Source organism: Puma concolor, chromosome C1 (assembly GCF_028749965.1).
Source record: "Puma concolor isolate L17-30 chromosome C1, mPumCon1.1.hap2, whole genome shotgun sequence".
NCBI classification, from domain to species: Eukaryota; Metazoa; Chordata; class Mammalia; order Carnivora; family Felidae; genus Puma; species Puma concolor.
Window position 1 is genome coordinate 88,890,335 of NC_141674.1, and position 15,221 is coordinate 88,905,555.

Below are 15,221 nucleotides of genomic sequence, written 5' to 3' on the forward strand. Positions count from 1 at the left end.
GACTTCAGCCAGGTCACGATCTCGCGGTCCGGGAGTTCGAGCCCCGCATCAGGCTCTGGGCTGATGGCTCAGAGCCTGGAGCCTGTTTCCGATTCTGTGTCTCCCTCTCTCTCTGCCCCTCCCCCATTCATGCTCTGTCTCTCTCTGTCCCAAAAATAAATAAACGTTGAAAAAAAAAATTAAAAAAAATAAATAAATAAATAAATAAAACCACCCTCAGAGACAAACCAAGAAATAATGTTTAACCTGGGCATCCTGTGGCCAGTCAAGTTGACTCATAAAATCAACCATCAGAGTGTATTTTTATTCATAATAGAATTTGCTTTGTTATGGTTAAAAAAAATAATAACCCTAAACTATCAGTGCATTAACATAATAAAAGATATTTCTTAATTATGGAAAGTTTGGTGGGAGTCAAGTAATTTTGTAAGGCAGTTGTCATTTAAATGGTGACTGTGTATTCTGTTATGTTTACCTGTCTACTTATGTTTACCTTATCTCTATAATCTCAATGTGTGGTCCCCATGATCACTGCTTTCACATCTACTCTTCCATGCTATGGTCTGGAATTGACACATGTTGCTTTCACTAACAGCCCATTGACCAGAATGAACTGCATAGTCATACCTAAGAACAAGGGAGTTGGGAAATGAAGAACACATGGAATAATTGTTGAGCCTTTTTGTGTCTGCTGAAGGGGCAAGGACAAAAGTAGAATGGCCATAAGGCCACTGCAATTTCAGAAAGTTCATGGTGGCTTTAACAAGGGTGGTAACAGTGGGGATGGAGAAAAATGGTCCAATTTTTGATACATTTTGAAGGTACAATAAGGGTTTGTTGAATGGAAAGTCATGGGGTATAAAAGATAAAGAGAAATCAAAAGTAACTGAGATGGAAAAAACTTGAGAGTTTTAAAGAATATCAAGAGCTCATTTATTTATTTTACTTATTTTTGAGAGAGAGAGAGAGAGAGAGAGGGAGCAAGTATGGGAGGGGCAGAGAGAGGGAGAGAGAGAATCCCAAGCAGGCTCAGTGCTCTCAACATGGAGCCCGATGTGGAGCTTGAACCCATGAACTGTGAGATCATGACCTAAGCTGGAATCAAGAGTCAGACATTTAACCGACTGAGTCACCCAGGAGCCCCAAGAGCTCAGTTTTAAACAAGTTATGTTTTTGATGATTATTATATAACATGGAGGAGGTATCAAAGCAAGCGGTTAGATATAGGAAAGAGGTATAGGCTGGAGATATTAAATTAGGAGGCATCAATATATGGATGGTTTTAAAAGCCATGAAACTTGATAAATTACCTGTAGGATGGGTAGAGTAAAAAGAAACTCCAACATTTGGAGGTCAGGGAGATAAGGAGGAACCAGCAAAAGAAACAAAGAGAGTGATCAGAATGACTGAGGGAAAACATTGCAAGTGTGGTACCCAGTAAGTCAAATGAAGGGAGCTTAGTTTGGGAGTTGTGCTTTGTTTGGTTGTTTTTACAGCAGAGAGTAAATAATTGTGTTTAGTGATATTGATAGATCAAGTAGCATAAGATCTGAGAAATTACCATTGGATTTAGCAATGTGTTGGTCATTAGTGACCTTGAAAAGGGCAATTTCAGTAGAATAGTGGGGTTGCTCACTTGATTAGAATAAACTGCTAATGAAAAAATTCAACTGAGTAAATTTGAAGATCTAATTGGCTTTATTAAGTGATTCATGAATCACTTAATAATTAGGCAGCATCCGATCTAACAAGCAGGTTTTTATAGGTAGGGGGCTGGAGCAAGAAGTTATTAGCAAAAGAAAAGAAAGGATTGTTCCAGACAAGTTTACCTTCCCTTAGGGGAGCTTAGGCAGATTACCTCATCTTCTTTTCCGGGGCTGAGAGGGTGCATGTGACAGACTACGTAATTGATGCTTAAGAGAAAACTCTTGATTACTTAAGACTAAATTTCTGGGGGAGGTTAAAACTCCAAGTAGGTTATACATTAAGCTTTGATTTGGTGACAGCCTAAGTGAAACCATTTTGGGCCTGTGGTTTTCTTTTTAACAATTCCCCCCCCTCCCCCCACCATTGATCAGACTCAGTTTAACTAAGAGATGTGATAAAAATGTAAGGCATCAGCACCGCTCTTAGCTACTGCTCTAAAATTCTTGCAATTTGTGTTTTTCCTTCAGTGTGGTAGCCATATGTCATGCGTAACCTCCATGATATTCACAAGTCATGGTTTCATTTAAGTCAGTCATTTTCTTGGCTTCTCCTCCAAGGTTTCACTCTCAGGAAGATCATCTGCTTGGTAGTTAGCAGTTACAAACATGCATTTCAAGTTTTTGAGAGGATACAATATGCCAAGGAGATTATAAGAATAGTTCCCAATGTTCAGAGTGCACTTTAAAGCCATAGTCCCCAAGACATAAATATAATCATGAATTCATAAACCTAAATCAAAAGTAAAAGAAAGACTTCCTTGAAGAAGTGAACTTTTTAAGCCAAGTGGCTTGCTCCATGATTTAATATAATGAAGTTTTAACTTCCCCAGAAGTGTTAATCCAGATACAGCAAGTGGTGTTGGCCACAGCTCAAACACCTCCTTGCTCAGCAGAAAGATAATTATGGGCTATCCTATTATCAAGAACCTTGGCCAGAGAGTCTAAAGACCTTTTTGGGGCCACCATTACTTCAGCAGATGGTTCTGCAATAATTAAGAATTAAGGAGAGGTTGTTGGTCATAGCCTCCTTTACATTTAGCCCTAACCAGGGAAATAGAGACCTGACAAACAGAAAGAATCCTAAATCATGAAAACCTCCTTAAGAGGTCCTTTCTAACTCAACAATGTAAATTCAGGGGAGTCAACCAATGAGAGATCTTATTTTGCTTGTGAAAAGTTAGGGCACAATTAGATTTTCTCCTAGCCTGAAATAAATTCTAGATTACCCCCTCTTAGCAATGGACTGGGAGATATAGATGATGGCATTATCTTTCCAGGCAAATGCCAAAGTACAGGAAAAGAAAACAAGGGGAAAGGGTTTCATCTTTAAAGTCTGCAGTTGATCCATTGTCATGGGCAGAATCAGTTTACCTTGATGTCACCTACTTCTCCTCCTTGTCAATGTGATTCAGAGGTCTCCAGTGTCTTATAGTTTCACAACAGTATCAGTGGTTAGGAGAACTTGGTAAGGTCCCTTTTAGCTGAGCTCAAGAACTGTCTTCCTTTGATAATGTTTCCAGAATACCCAGTCACCAGGCTTTAGACTGTGCCCAACAGGTTCCTCTGAGATGGGATCCAGAAAGTCTTCTATAACCTGTTGACAGGTTTCAGCATAAGACATGGAAGATTTACTGTAGTTGGTCATACTAGCATGAGAAAACAAGGGATCTACAGAAGGCTGTATGCCAACAGACATTGGTCTGCCTGTGACTATATAATGTGGTATGAGTTTATGCTTCCTAAAGGAAAGCTTCTAATAGTAAGACCGAGGGCAATCAATACCTTAGGACAGAGAAGTCCAGTAGTTTTGGCAAGTTTAGAAATGTTCAGTTTGAGGATCCCATTAGTTCTCTCAACCTTGTCTGATGATGGACATGATATGAACAGTGATAATCCCAAAAAGTTTTCAAGATTTCCATTAAGGCTCATGTGATTTTTCTCCGTGAAGTAGGTGCCTTGGTCATCAGAGATCATGGAAGGTATATTAAGTAGGAAACACATTTTCTAGCAGTTTTTTTAGCTACCATGAGGATATCAGCCTTATAGGAAAAGAAAGCTTCAATCTATGTGGAAAACACACAAAAAAGAACAGGAGCATATTGGTAAACTATACTAAGAGACAGCTGAATGAAGTCCAGCTTCAGGTATCCTAAGTGTCCAAAGGGAGGAAGTGTGAATCCTCTTGGAAAAAAACCAGTTTCTCCAGGATTATGAACATGACAGGTCAGACATCATTGGTAGACTATTTTTGCAATTTTATAAAAGTCTTCCCTTCAATGTCTATTAATAATTTGAGACATCTTGAATGCATGAGAGTGGTTAAAAAAATGTAAACACCAAAAAAATGGGGCATGCCAGGGAGCCAGAAAGAACTGTGCAGTCATCTTGGGTTTCCCATAGCCTTAATTTAATTTTGCTATGTTTATTTTTGAGAGAGAGAGAGAGACAATGTGAGCAGTGGAGGGGCAGTGAGAGAGAGGGAGACACAAGATCTGAAGCAAGCTCCAGGCTCTGAGCTGTCAGCATACAGCCTGACACAGGGTTCAAACTCATGGACCGCAAGATCATGACCTGAGCTGAAGTCAGATGCCCAACCAACTGAGCCACCCAGGCAACCCAACCCTCCATAGCCTTAATTGTTCATTTAATTTACAACTATTGTTTACCCATCTTAATTTCTTTGTTTTATTTATTTATTTTTTTTAATTTTTTTTTTCAACGTTTATTTATTTTTGGGACAGAGAGAGACAGAGCATGAACGGGGGAGGGGCAGAGAGAGAAAGGGAGACACAGAGTCGGAAACAGGCTCCAGGCTCTGAGCCATCAGCCCAGAGCCTGACGCGGGGCTCGAACTCACGGACTGCGAGATCGTGACCTGGCTGAAGTCGGACGCTTAACCGACTGCGCCACCCAGGCGCCCCAATTTCTTTGTTTTAGAAGTAGGCTGTTGCCATGGGCAAGGACATCAGCATGGTAAAAGTCTGGCATCAAAGGGTCATTTTCTGCAGAGGCAGAATAGACTTCATCCACATATGCCACAATCTTTATAGATTCTGTTGCTGCTGCCTCTGCATGAAAGTCAGCTAAAGCATTTCCTTGATACTCAAGTTTAGTCCTTTTAATATGAGTCTCATTTTTGATGAGACACTTCAGAAGGTAAAAGAATATTTTCAAGTGGTAACATACCAGGACACGTATTTCTAGGAATTTCACATAATTTCTAGAACTCTTATATATTTATACAAAAACAACATAAAAAAAGAATAGTATTAGTTCTTATTTGACAATGCTTCCCATATAGTTTAAAATATGAAATAAGCCTAGTTTATTAACAAATCCCTTGGAATGTTCCAGGGAAATTTCTAGAAAAATTCCAGTTTCTTCTAGGACTAAAAGACTTCACTTAGAATTTGATTTGGGGAAGTTTGTAAAAATAGCACACAAAAAACTTTTTTAGGTGCTGACCTGAGTAGTATCACAGATCATTATAAAACTTAATTACCTATTAGCAAAATTTAGTTTTTTTTTTTTTAATATCCATTTATTTTTAAAAGAGAGAGAGAGACAGAGCACAAGTGGGAGAGGGGCAAAGAGAGAGGGAGACACAGAATCCCAAGCAGGCTCCAGGCTCTGAGCCATCAGTACAGAGCCTGACACAGGGCATGAACTTATGAACTGTGAGATCATGACCTGAGGTGAAGTTGCATGCTCAACCAACTGAGCCACCCAAGATCCCCCAAATTTAGCTCTTTTAATATTAAGAAGACTCAGGGGTACCTGGCTGTATCAGTTGGTAGTGCATGCAACTATTGATCTTGGGGTCATGAGTTTGAGCCTCATATTGGGGACAGAGATTACTTTAAAAAGAAAAAAGATATATATGTACATACACACACACACACACACACATGGAAAACTCAGTTTTCCTAGGTAATCAAAGACCTGATAAAGACAGTAGACACAGGAAATTATTTTTTACAAAACACAGAATATTTGTTTTCTAGGCAAATCACTCAAAAGGTAAAGAAATGTTCATAATCTATTAACAAAAGCAGACCAAAAATCCAGCAACTTTGTCCTTTTAATGGAGAAAACCAAATTCCAATTTTGTAAGTTTACTTTTGATATTAAAACTTACTCATTCCAACCTCCTGACTGATGGGGTTTTAGAATGGTGGGGGTCTGTAGCCCATGGCCAGGAACGAATTCTTGAGACATCTTTGGTCCAAAAAAGGTGATTTTATTAAAGCACAAGGACAGAGGACAGGCTCCTGGGCAGAAAGAGCTGCACTGGGGTTATGAAGAGTGACTGGTTATATACTATGTAATTTGGGGGAAGTAAAGGCAAGAGGGAGGCCTCCAGAAGGACTTTCATATGTTAAAGAGAAAAAAAATATATGCTAAAGAGGACTCCTAAGATACCTGAGTCCTTGCTTTTGTGAGGCTAAGGTTGTTTTCCCCCTAATAAGGGATTAACATTATGACAGTAGGGGGTTCCTGGAGAAATGTTATACTCTATTTGCCTCAAGTATTTATTTGTCAATGGGCTGCAGGTTATAAAGAAATTTAACTTTACCTGCCATTTCCTTCTTGCCTTTGTTCCCCACATCACTATGGAGGGGAGGGTGATATTGGGGGTACACATTTCTAGACATTAGGCTATTGATAAGATTGCCTTTTTCTTGTAATTTACTAAGATATTTGAAAATTGTCCTGTATGACTGTGATCTCTATCAGTTAACTGTTTGTTTTCTTTTCTTTCCTTTGTTCTTGGGCAGCCAGGAGTACCTGAGGAATATCACACATATACCATGGGTGGGGGTGGCTATAGGGTGTCAGCTTGCCTTATGGTCCCTTATCACTGACCACATATAAAATTATTTTCCAAAGTTTCCTTTTTCACAAACTTTCTACAATTTTCTTTTTTATATTCAGATTTTGTCTATTTTCTCTTTAAACAACCAGTCTCATTTTAGGACAAAATTACTTTCTTTTTCCTCAACAAAAATTGCATCTCAATTTCTCATATCTTTTAATATCAAAAATACATCCTACTTTCTTGGTATGATAGGAAAAGACAGGATAAAATAAGCAGAGAGGGAAACTTCCTGAGGTCCCTTGGTGGGGAAAAACACGTATTTTGGAATAATGCTGGGAGTATCTGACCACAGTATGCCCTGGGGCATAAGGTTCCTCTTAAGAATGTAACAGACACCACCCCCATAGGTTTTTCTCAGGAATTTGACAAAAGACCTCACTAAAAATAAGTAGATCATAAAACCTATGATTCACAAGGAACAGGTATGGCCTTAGACCACCCCTTATACAATGGAAATGAGTCAATCAGGAATGGACAACCCAACACCTAGCTATCCAGTCAATAAGAGTAGAACCTGAGAAGGAATAAGGAGGAAGGGTGTGGGGGTGGGGGGTGGTGGTGACCAGAACCTTATAAAACAAGGACCCCTGCCTATTGTCCATAGGTATGATGACTGAGCATGAGGCAGGCTGAGGGCAAAACACAAGCCAGAACCAACCTTCCCTCAAGGTGGGACATGTGTGATACTCCTTGGACACACCTGGCTACCCAAGAACAAAGGAAAGGGGTTTAAGTGCTTGCCATGATAATGTGGGAAACTAAGGCAAATGAGAAATTAAATTTCCTTACTGCCTACAGCCCATTAACAAGTTCTTGAAACCAGCAGAGTGACCTCCCTCTAGAAGCTCAGTGATGACACTTGCTGGGGGCAAAAGAGAACCTTGGCTTAACATTGTCCCAACCTCACAGATCCTGTAAGTCTACCTCCTTTATCTCAACTGCCCCAAGATATATGCTGGCAATCATACTCCAAACTTATAGCCCCCCAATATGCATCTGAAGGGTCTCACAACTGAGGTTTTATTAAAATGGTGATGAATGGTGTTTTGCTAGCAACAGCTAGCCCCTCAAGGTCCTGGAAACCTTGTTTCCAAAATTCTTTAGAGACTTACTCTATCTCTGATCTCCTCCCAACCTGAGGGTATATAATGAGTTACCCATCATGACTCCAGTGCAGCTCTTCCTGCTCATGGATCCTGTCCCCATGCTTTAATAACATCACTCTTTTGCACCAAAGACATCTTAAAGAATTCTTTCTTGGCCATCGGCTCCAGACCCCACAAACCCCCCATCGTCCCAAAACTTCATCAAGTATTCACCTTTGAATGCCCCTCTCTGTAAAGAGAGCTTTCCTACTATTCTTCCTTTCTAATCTTATATTCTAATAAACCTCTGCCTGCTGCTCATTCTGTGCCCACCTCTTCAGTTTTCAAAGCAGTGAAACAACGAATCCCAGGTAATGAGGTAAAAAATCCTACAACATAAGGAGATATTTCCCTTATTATTTCTCGTTGTTTTAATCACATATTAATTAGAATTCTTAACTCTTAGAACCCTTAATTTCTAGTGAAAACTAGAAGTAGGCAATTGTGAACCTTTATACCAGCATTCTTTACATTGGCAAATTTATGAATACATTTCATAATTTCCAGAAGCATGTGCCTTTTCCAATGTAGCATTAACACATCTGAATATCTTAGTTTCTCTGTTATAAAAAGCCAAAAGTAGAGAAATCTATGTTTAGTAATTAACATTTTATTATTTTATTAGAAAATGATCCCAATATTCAACAAATTTAATTCATCCCGTAGCAAAACTTTAACATTTCAAGTTACCAAGAAGATTTGGGGAAATAATTTTTAAAGTCTACCCAAAACGTTATCTGTTCAATCTACTCGTTTTTAACAATTATGTTTAGATTATGTATAAAAACTTCATAAGACACCAGATAAAATCAACTATAATTCTAAATTATTTTTGCTAACAAATTGCAAATGATATTACATGAATTTAACTAGTAAATAAATTTAACTAGTAGAATAAAATTTGTTTATCAGAATTATATTCAATGTTGATAACTCTAAAGACATGCCTCTTTTAATTAAACCAGTGAATTTATTGAGCTAACTTTAATTACTGAAGATTATCCCAGAATACAATGATGTAGAGAATAAAGGTAAAAGAAATATAGATAAAATTAAATCTCCTTAGGACTTATAGCCCATTGACAAGTACTTGGGACAGCCAGAGTGACCTTCCTCAAGGAGCTTAGCTGCCTCAATGATGATAAAACTTTGCTAGAGGCAAAAGACAACCTAATCTTAATATTAACAATATTAACCAGACCGCCAAGATCCTGTAAGTCTTCTTTAACAAATGAAAATCCTTTTGGAAACTTCCGTCTGTACTTCCCCCAACTCCAAAGTATAAAATCAGCCATTTCTCACAAGTCCAGTGCAGCTCTTTCTGCCCAGGGGTCTTGTCCCAGTGTTACAATAAAAACACCCTTTTGCACTTTTCAAGAATTCTTTCTTGGCCATTGACTCATGGACCCTAGTTCAAACCATACCAACAAGAACCTGAAAAACATTTGGGTTAGTTTCTATTACATTTCTGAGAACTTTTATGTACACTAATTTACGTAAGTGCTAGTTTGTTTAAGCCAGTTAAACAGAGCTTTAGCAAATTAATTTTGGCAATACCATCTGGAGGTAGAAAATATCACACATCTACAAGACAGATATAGACACATATGAACTGTATGTTCAGATATACAGAGACCTTATAGCTTCCGTTTTAAAATTACTGCCATGAGGTGTGCCTGGTGGCTCAGTCCATTAAGCATCCAACTCTTGATTTAGACTCAGGTCATGATTTCATGGTTTGTGGGTTCAAGCCCCATGTTAGACTCTGAGCAAACAGCATGGGATCACCTTGGGATTTTCTCTTTCTCTTTCTCTCTTTCTCTCTTTCTCTCTCTCTCTCTCTCTCTCCCCCCCTCCCCTGTTCACATTCTCTCTCAAAATAAATAAATAAACTTTTAAAAGAGAGATAGCTGTTTAATAGCCTCTTCAGAGTAGATATAAGTCTTATAATCTTTGTTTTAGGTACATTTTCTCTATTTTTTTATTAGACATTTGCAATGAATCTTCCATTGAAACTACTTTAGAAGTTTGAAAACTTTTGGAGACTTCTGCATACAAATTAAAATAAGTATCCCATTCTATTTAATTTGGGGACTGTTAATTTCAAGTATTCTTCTTAAGTGATCTTATCTAATTATAATGTTTCCCATAATGGCCATTGTAATTTTAGATTGTTTTTAGTAAAACTGTTCATCTTGCTAGATATCTGCAACTTTCAGGACTATAGCTCTTAGATATAGAATAAGCAGGTGTGTGCTCAACTCTCTAATCTAAAGAATCCTATTTCTTTAAGCTAGGCCTTTTAGTTAGGATTCTTGGAGGCAAATGCACACCTAAGAGGGATGTGCCATGGGGTTGGTTTTGGGGAGGTATTTTACAGTGTACCTCATTGTACAGATATTTTCTTGAAGCTGGCAAGTAACCGAGTGTCAGTCTAACTTATTCCATAACCAAGTTATCCTACCATGGGAGTCTTCTTGAGATGGCAAATACTCCAAAAGCCTTTAAATGCTCAACCCATGTCTATCAATGTGTGCAGCTTTATTTTTGGCTTCCAATATTCCCATTAGCTACTAATTTCTATTTAAAACACCAAGTCTCACCCTAAATGCAATCCAGCTTAAATCAGACCCAGTCCAATCCCAGACTCATTCTAGTTGTTAAATCAGACCCTGATTCTGAACTCAGTCTGGTTCTTAAGTCCAACCCAGTCCAACTCTAGCTGGTAACTACCAATAATTCCCAATACAGACCAAACTAGAAAACTCCAGTAAACAGGGACTACAGACTGGAACTGGGGAAGGGATTCATATATAGCATTGTGGACTGAACCAAGGGTTGACTGATGATCTGTTACAGCTACTTTTAAGTCTAGAATGACTTATTAACTCTGGACAAAAAAAAGGCCAATTAGGTCAGAGTTCAAACGTAAAGAGAGCAGAGCTCAAACTGAGAGGAACTCACCAACGGCATTTGGAAACAGCGAGAAAGACAGTGAATTCAACAAGGTTCATAGAGCACCATGCTTCTGTTTCTCATTATCCCTGAATTTTGATGGAGGTTTGCTTCGGATCCCACTGCTGCCACCAAATCTGTTAAAGAACAAAATTCAACTGAATAAATTTGAAGATCTAACTGGCTTTAGTAATTCATGAATCAGACAGCATCCCATCTAGAAGGTGGAGGGGAGCTCCAAGGAATTGCACAAAATAAAAGGTTTTTATAGGAAGGAGGATGGAACAAGAAATTATTAGCAAAAGAAAAGAAAGAACTGTTCCAGGAAAGGTTGCTTTCCCTTATAGGGAATGGTAGAAAGTCTTTACTAAGTAGACCACCTCATCTTCCTTTGGGGCCTGGAGAGGGCCCATTTGACAGATGCTTAACAGAAAACTCCTGATGGACCAGTTAAGATTATATTTCTTGGGGAGGTTGAAACTATAATTACGTTATATATTAATACTTATTTCAATGACTTGGCCTAAGTGATGCCATTTTGGGCCTGCAGTTTTCTTTGTTAACAAAACTGAAGAAAATATAGGAGAAAAAAAGTGGAGACAACAAATATAAATCCTATTTCTAGAAGTTTTGCTATAAACAGAAAGAGATGGCAGCTGGAGAGGGAAGTGGAAACAAAAGTTGTTTTTTTTTTTTTAATTTGTATATTTGCTGATATGAAATGTTGGGGTTCAGTAGTGAATGTTCAAGAAAGAATTCTTGAAATGTCTTTGGTACAAAAATAAAGATGGTTTTATTAAAGCACAGGGACAGATTCCTGAAAGAGTTGCACTACAATTGTGAGGAGTGACTAATTATACACTTTCAAGTTGGGAGGGGGTTAGGGATAGCATAAGTCTCCGAGGAATTTGCAAGCAAGGTTTCTAGGACCTTGAGGGGTCATTTACTACTGTCTAGTAAAACCTTAGTCATGAGATCCTTCAGATGTATTTCAGTGAGCCATATGTTTGGAGGGCTATTCTAACATATATCCTCTGCAGGAGGAGGAGGTGAGGGTAAGAGATAAAGGAAGTTTCCAAAGGGATTTTTATATGTTAAAGAAGACTTATAGGATCCTGGAGGTCAAGCTAATGTCAAGCTAAGGTTGCTTTTGCTTTTTGCCTCTAGCAAAGTATTAAAGGTAAGGCACTTGAGTTACTAAAGAAAGATCACCCTACCTGTCCCAAGTACTTGTTAATGGGCTGTAAGTTGTAAGAAATTTTAATTTTTTTTCTATATTTCTTTAGCCTTTGTTCTCCAAATCATTTACTTTGCTTTTTTTTTAATTTTTTTTATTTTATTTTATTTTTTGAGAGACAAAGAGAAACAGAGCATGAGCAGAAGAGGGGCAGAGAAAGAGGGAGACACAGAATCCAAAGCAGGCTACAGGCTCTGAGATATAAGCACAGAGCCTGATGTGGGGCTTGAACCCATGAACCATGTGATCACAACCTGAGTTGAAGTTGGATGCTCAACTGACTCAACCACCCAGGTGCCCCTGCTTTGCTTTTTCAAAAAGCAAAATGATAATAGCATACATACTGAATGAGACTGGTTCAGAGTACCCAAGAAGGCAGGGGATCCACTTCTGAGGTGAGAGTTTGGCTTAACCAAAGAGAACAAATATAAGTATGATTGATGGGTATGGGAGTCCTCAATTTTTTTCAATGAGATTAACAAACAAGGTTGTAATGTAACACTAAAAGTGGAAAGAAAGTTCAAAGTTAGGTGACAGAGGGAAAAATAAGGAATTGAAAATTTATTAGAATCAGGTTAGAGAAAAAGTGAGCTAGAACAATAAGAGAAATGGTATGTTTTGAAAACCAAGGGAGGCTGATGCTTCAAAAAGAAAGTTGTCAAATGTTTCAAGTGCTGTGAAAAGTTAAAATGACACTGAAAAAGTCCACTAGATTTAGAGATTTGGAGGTATCTGTTGACCCTAGTGAGAATTACTCTAAGGACTAATGGAATCAGAAGTCAGAGAGAAATGCATTTTTGAGTGAGTAGAAGGTAAATGAATAAGGATAATTTATGTTTCTCTCTAGATGTTTGGCTATGAAGGAAGAGGAGACTGTTTTTAACAAAAAATTTGGGAAAGAATTCATGAAACTCAATAGCAAAAGAATATACAATAATTCAATTAAACATGAGCAGAAAATCTAAGTAGACGTATCTCCAAAGAAGACATACTGATGACTAATGGATACACAAATGGATGCTCAACATCAGTAATCCTCAGGGAAATGCAAATCAAAACCACAACGAAATACCAACTCATGCCTATTAGAATGGCTATTATCAAAAGAAAGAAAGAAAGAAAGAAAGAAAGAAAGAAAGAAAGAAAGAAAGAAAGAAAGAAGGAAAGAAAGAAAGAAATAAGTGTTGGCAAGGATGTGGAGAAAAAGGGAATCCCTGTGCACTATAGGCAGAAATGTAAACTGGTATAGCCATTATGTAAAACAGTATGGGGCCTCCTCAAAAAATAAAAGTAGAACTACCATATGATCCAGCAATTCCACTTGTGGGTCTTAGCTGAATAAAACTAACTCAAAAAGATATATGTATCCCCACATTTACCACAGCATTATTTACAATAGTCAAGATATAGGCTAAACAACCTACACATCCCTTAATGAGTGAATGAAGAAAATGTTATATGTAATGAAATATTATAAAATATTTTTCAGAAATAAAAATGAAGGAAATCTTGACTTTTGTGGCGAAGTGGATGGATCTCAAGGTCATTTTGTTAAGTGAAATAAGTCAGACAAAAATGACATCTGATCTCACTTACATGGGACTCAAAAACAAGACAAAACAAAACCAAGCTCAGAGATACAAAAAGTGGTTGTCATAGGCCGGGGGGCGGGGGGGGGGGGGGGGGGGAGATGGGAGAAATGGGTGAAGGATGTCAAAAGATATAAAGTTCTAGTTATAAAATAAATACTGGAGATGTAATGTACAGCATGGTAACTAGAGTTAATAATATTGTATTGTATATTTGAAAGTTTGTAAGAGTAGATCTCAAAAGTTCTTGATCATAAGAAAAAAATATTTGTAACTATGTAAGATGATGGATGTAAACTAGACTTACTGTGGTGACCATTTTGTAATGTATACAGACATCATATCATTATGTTGTATACCTAAAACTAATATAATATTCTATGTCAATTATATTTTAATTTAAAAAAAAAGAGTAAATTCCTTTCTCAGGTTAGTTCTCCACAGCCTTCCAAAAATAGCAGAAATAGGCCCCAGCAGTGCTCACAGCTTCATGGGAAAAAATAGGGAGCTTGAAAATGGAAAGGAATGCAGATAAACTAGGGACGGAATCCAAAGTTAAGGGCCAAGGAGCAGGGAAAGCTATTCTTATCTCAGAAGGTACTCAGTGATAGAGGGGGAATTGATGAATATGAGCCCCTAAAAACCACATTAGCAGAGGCTTCCATCCACAGAAAGATAGAACCAGAGAGAATCAGAGTGAGATAAAGAACCAACATTTGGTCAATGAGGTAAGATACTCCCAACCTCTAACATTCCCTCCTACCTTGCAATGAGGAAAATCAAAACCAAAAAGAAGTTAGAGCCACAATTCTCAAACTGTATGCTGAGGTGCCCCAGGTGCCCCAGTCACCTCACAGGAGTGCTATGGAATAATTTATTTTGATTTTTAATTAATTAATTAATTATTGTTTTAAGCAATCTCCACATGCAACGTGGGGTTTGAACTAATGACCCCAAATCAAGACTGAGCCAGCCAGATGCCCCTGCTATGGAATATTTTAAATATTTGAGGGAAACAGCAACACTCAATATCTGCCAGACACTACATGAATCACCAGCTTGAAATATTTTTGAATTTAAAAATGTTTGGTGGGGTGCCCATTGTCTCAGTCAGTCAATTCAAGCCCCATGTTGGGTGTGGAGCCTACTTAAAAATAAATAAATAAATAAATAAATAAATAAATAAATAAATAAATAAACAAACAAATGAATAAAAAATCTTTGCAAAGCTGGGTTTTTGGTTTTTTTTTACCCCTGTTGCTTTGAGAAAAAATAAGTGCCTCTTGAAAGTCAAGGTGGAACAGGAAGCAAGGAGGCACCAAAGGATGTTATGAAAAAATTATTGAGACAATAAAAGCAACATGAGTTGAGAAAATTTGGGAACCTCTGCAGTATAACAAGAAAAGAAAATGAGAAATGTGCAACTCAGAACAGAGCACATCCACTTCTACTCAAACATGGGAGAAATAAAAGCAAATTATATCTTCCTCCTATCTCTCAGGTTAAGGCTAATATGAAAAGAGGGTAAAAAGTGAGGCCTGAATGTAATTTAGAGTTGACATTTCAAGACCACTGGGACTATTAACTGAAAGTGACTAAGAAATTATGAAATCTGTCTGAGCTATTGGCAAGAGAAGGATAAGACAGATTTAAGTGAGTGCAGATAAAAGTAATTAAATTAAATGGTAAACTATCCCAATGAGTTGTGAT

General features: G+C 37.7%; 1 long non-coding RNA gene across 2 annotated transcripts in view; it reads right to left on the minus strand.

The window, feature by feature from the left end:
• The window catches only part of LOC147578208 (uncharacterized), a 66,697-nt gene that overhangs the window by 48,659 nt on the left and 2,817 nt on the right, over positions 1–15,221 (minus strand). The window contains exons 2-3 of one of the 2 annotated variants that reach the window (XR_015254937.1): positions 10,695–10,822; positions 2,958–3,300 (exon numbers count right to left, since the gene is read on the minus strand). This is a non-coding gene — a long non-coding RNA (uncharacterized LOC147578208). Of the gene's footprint in view, positions 1–2,957; positions 3,301–10,694; positions 10,823–15,221 lie in introns of those variants that run through there. The other variant, XR_015254936.1, reaches the window with a different exon arrangement.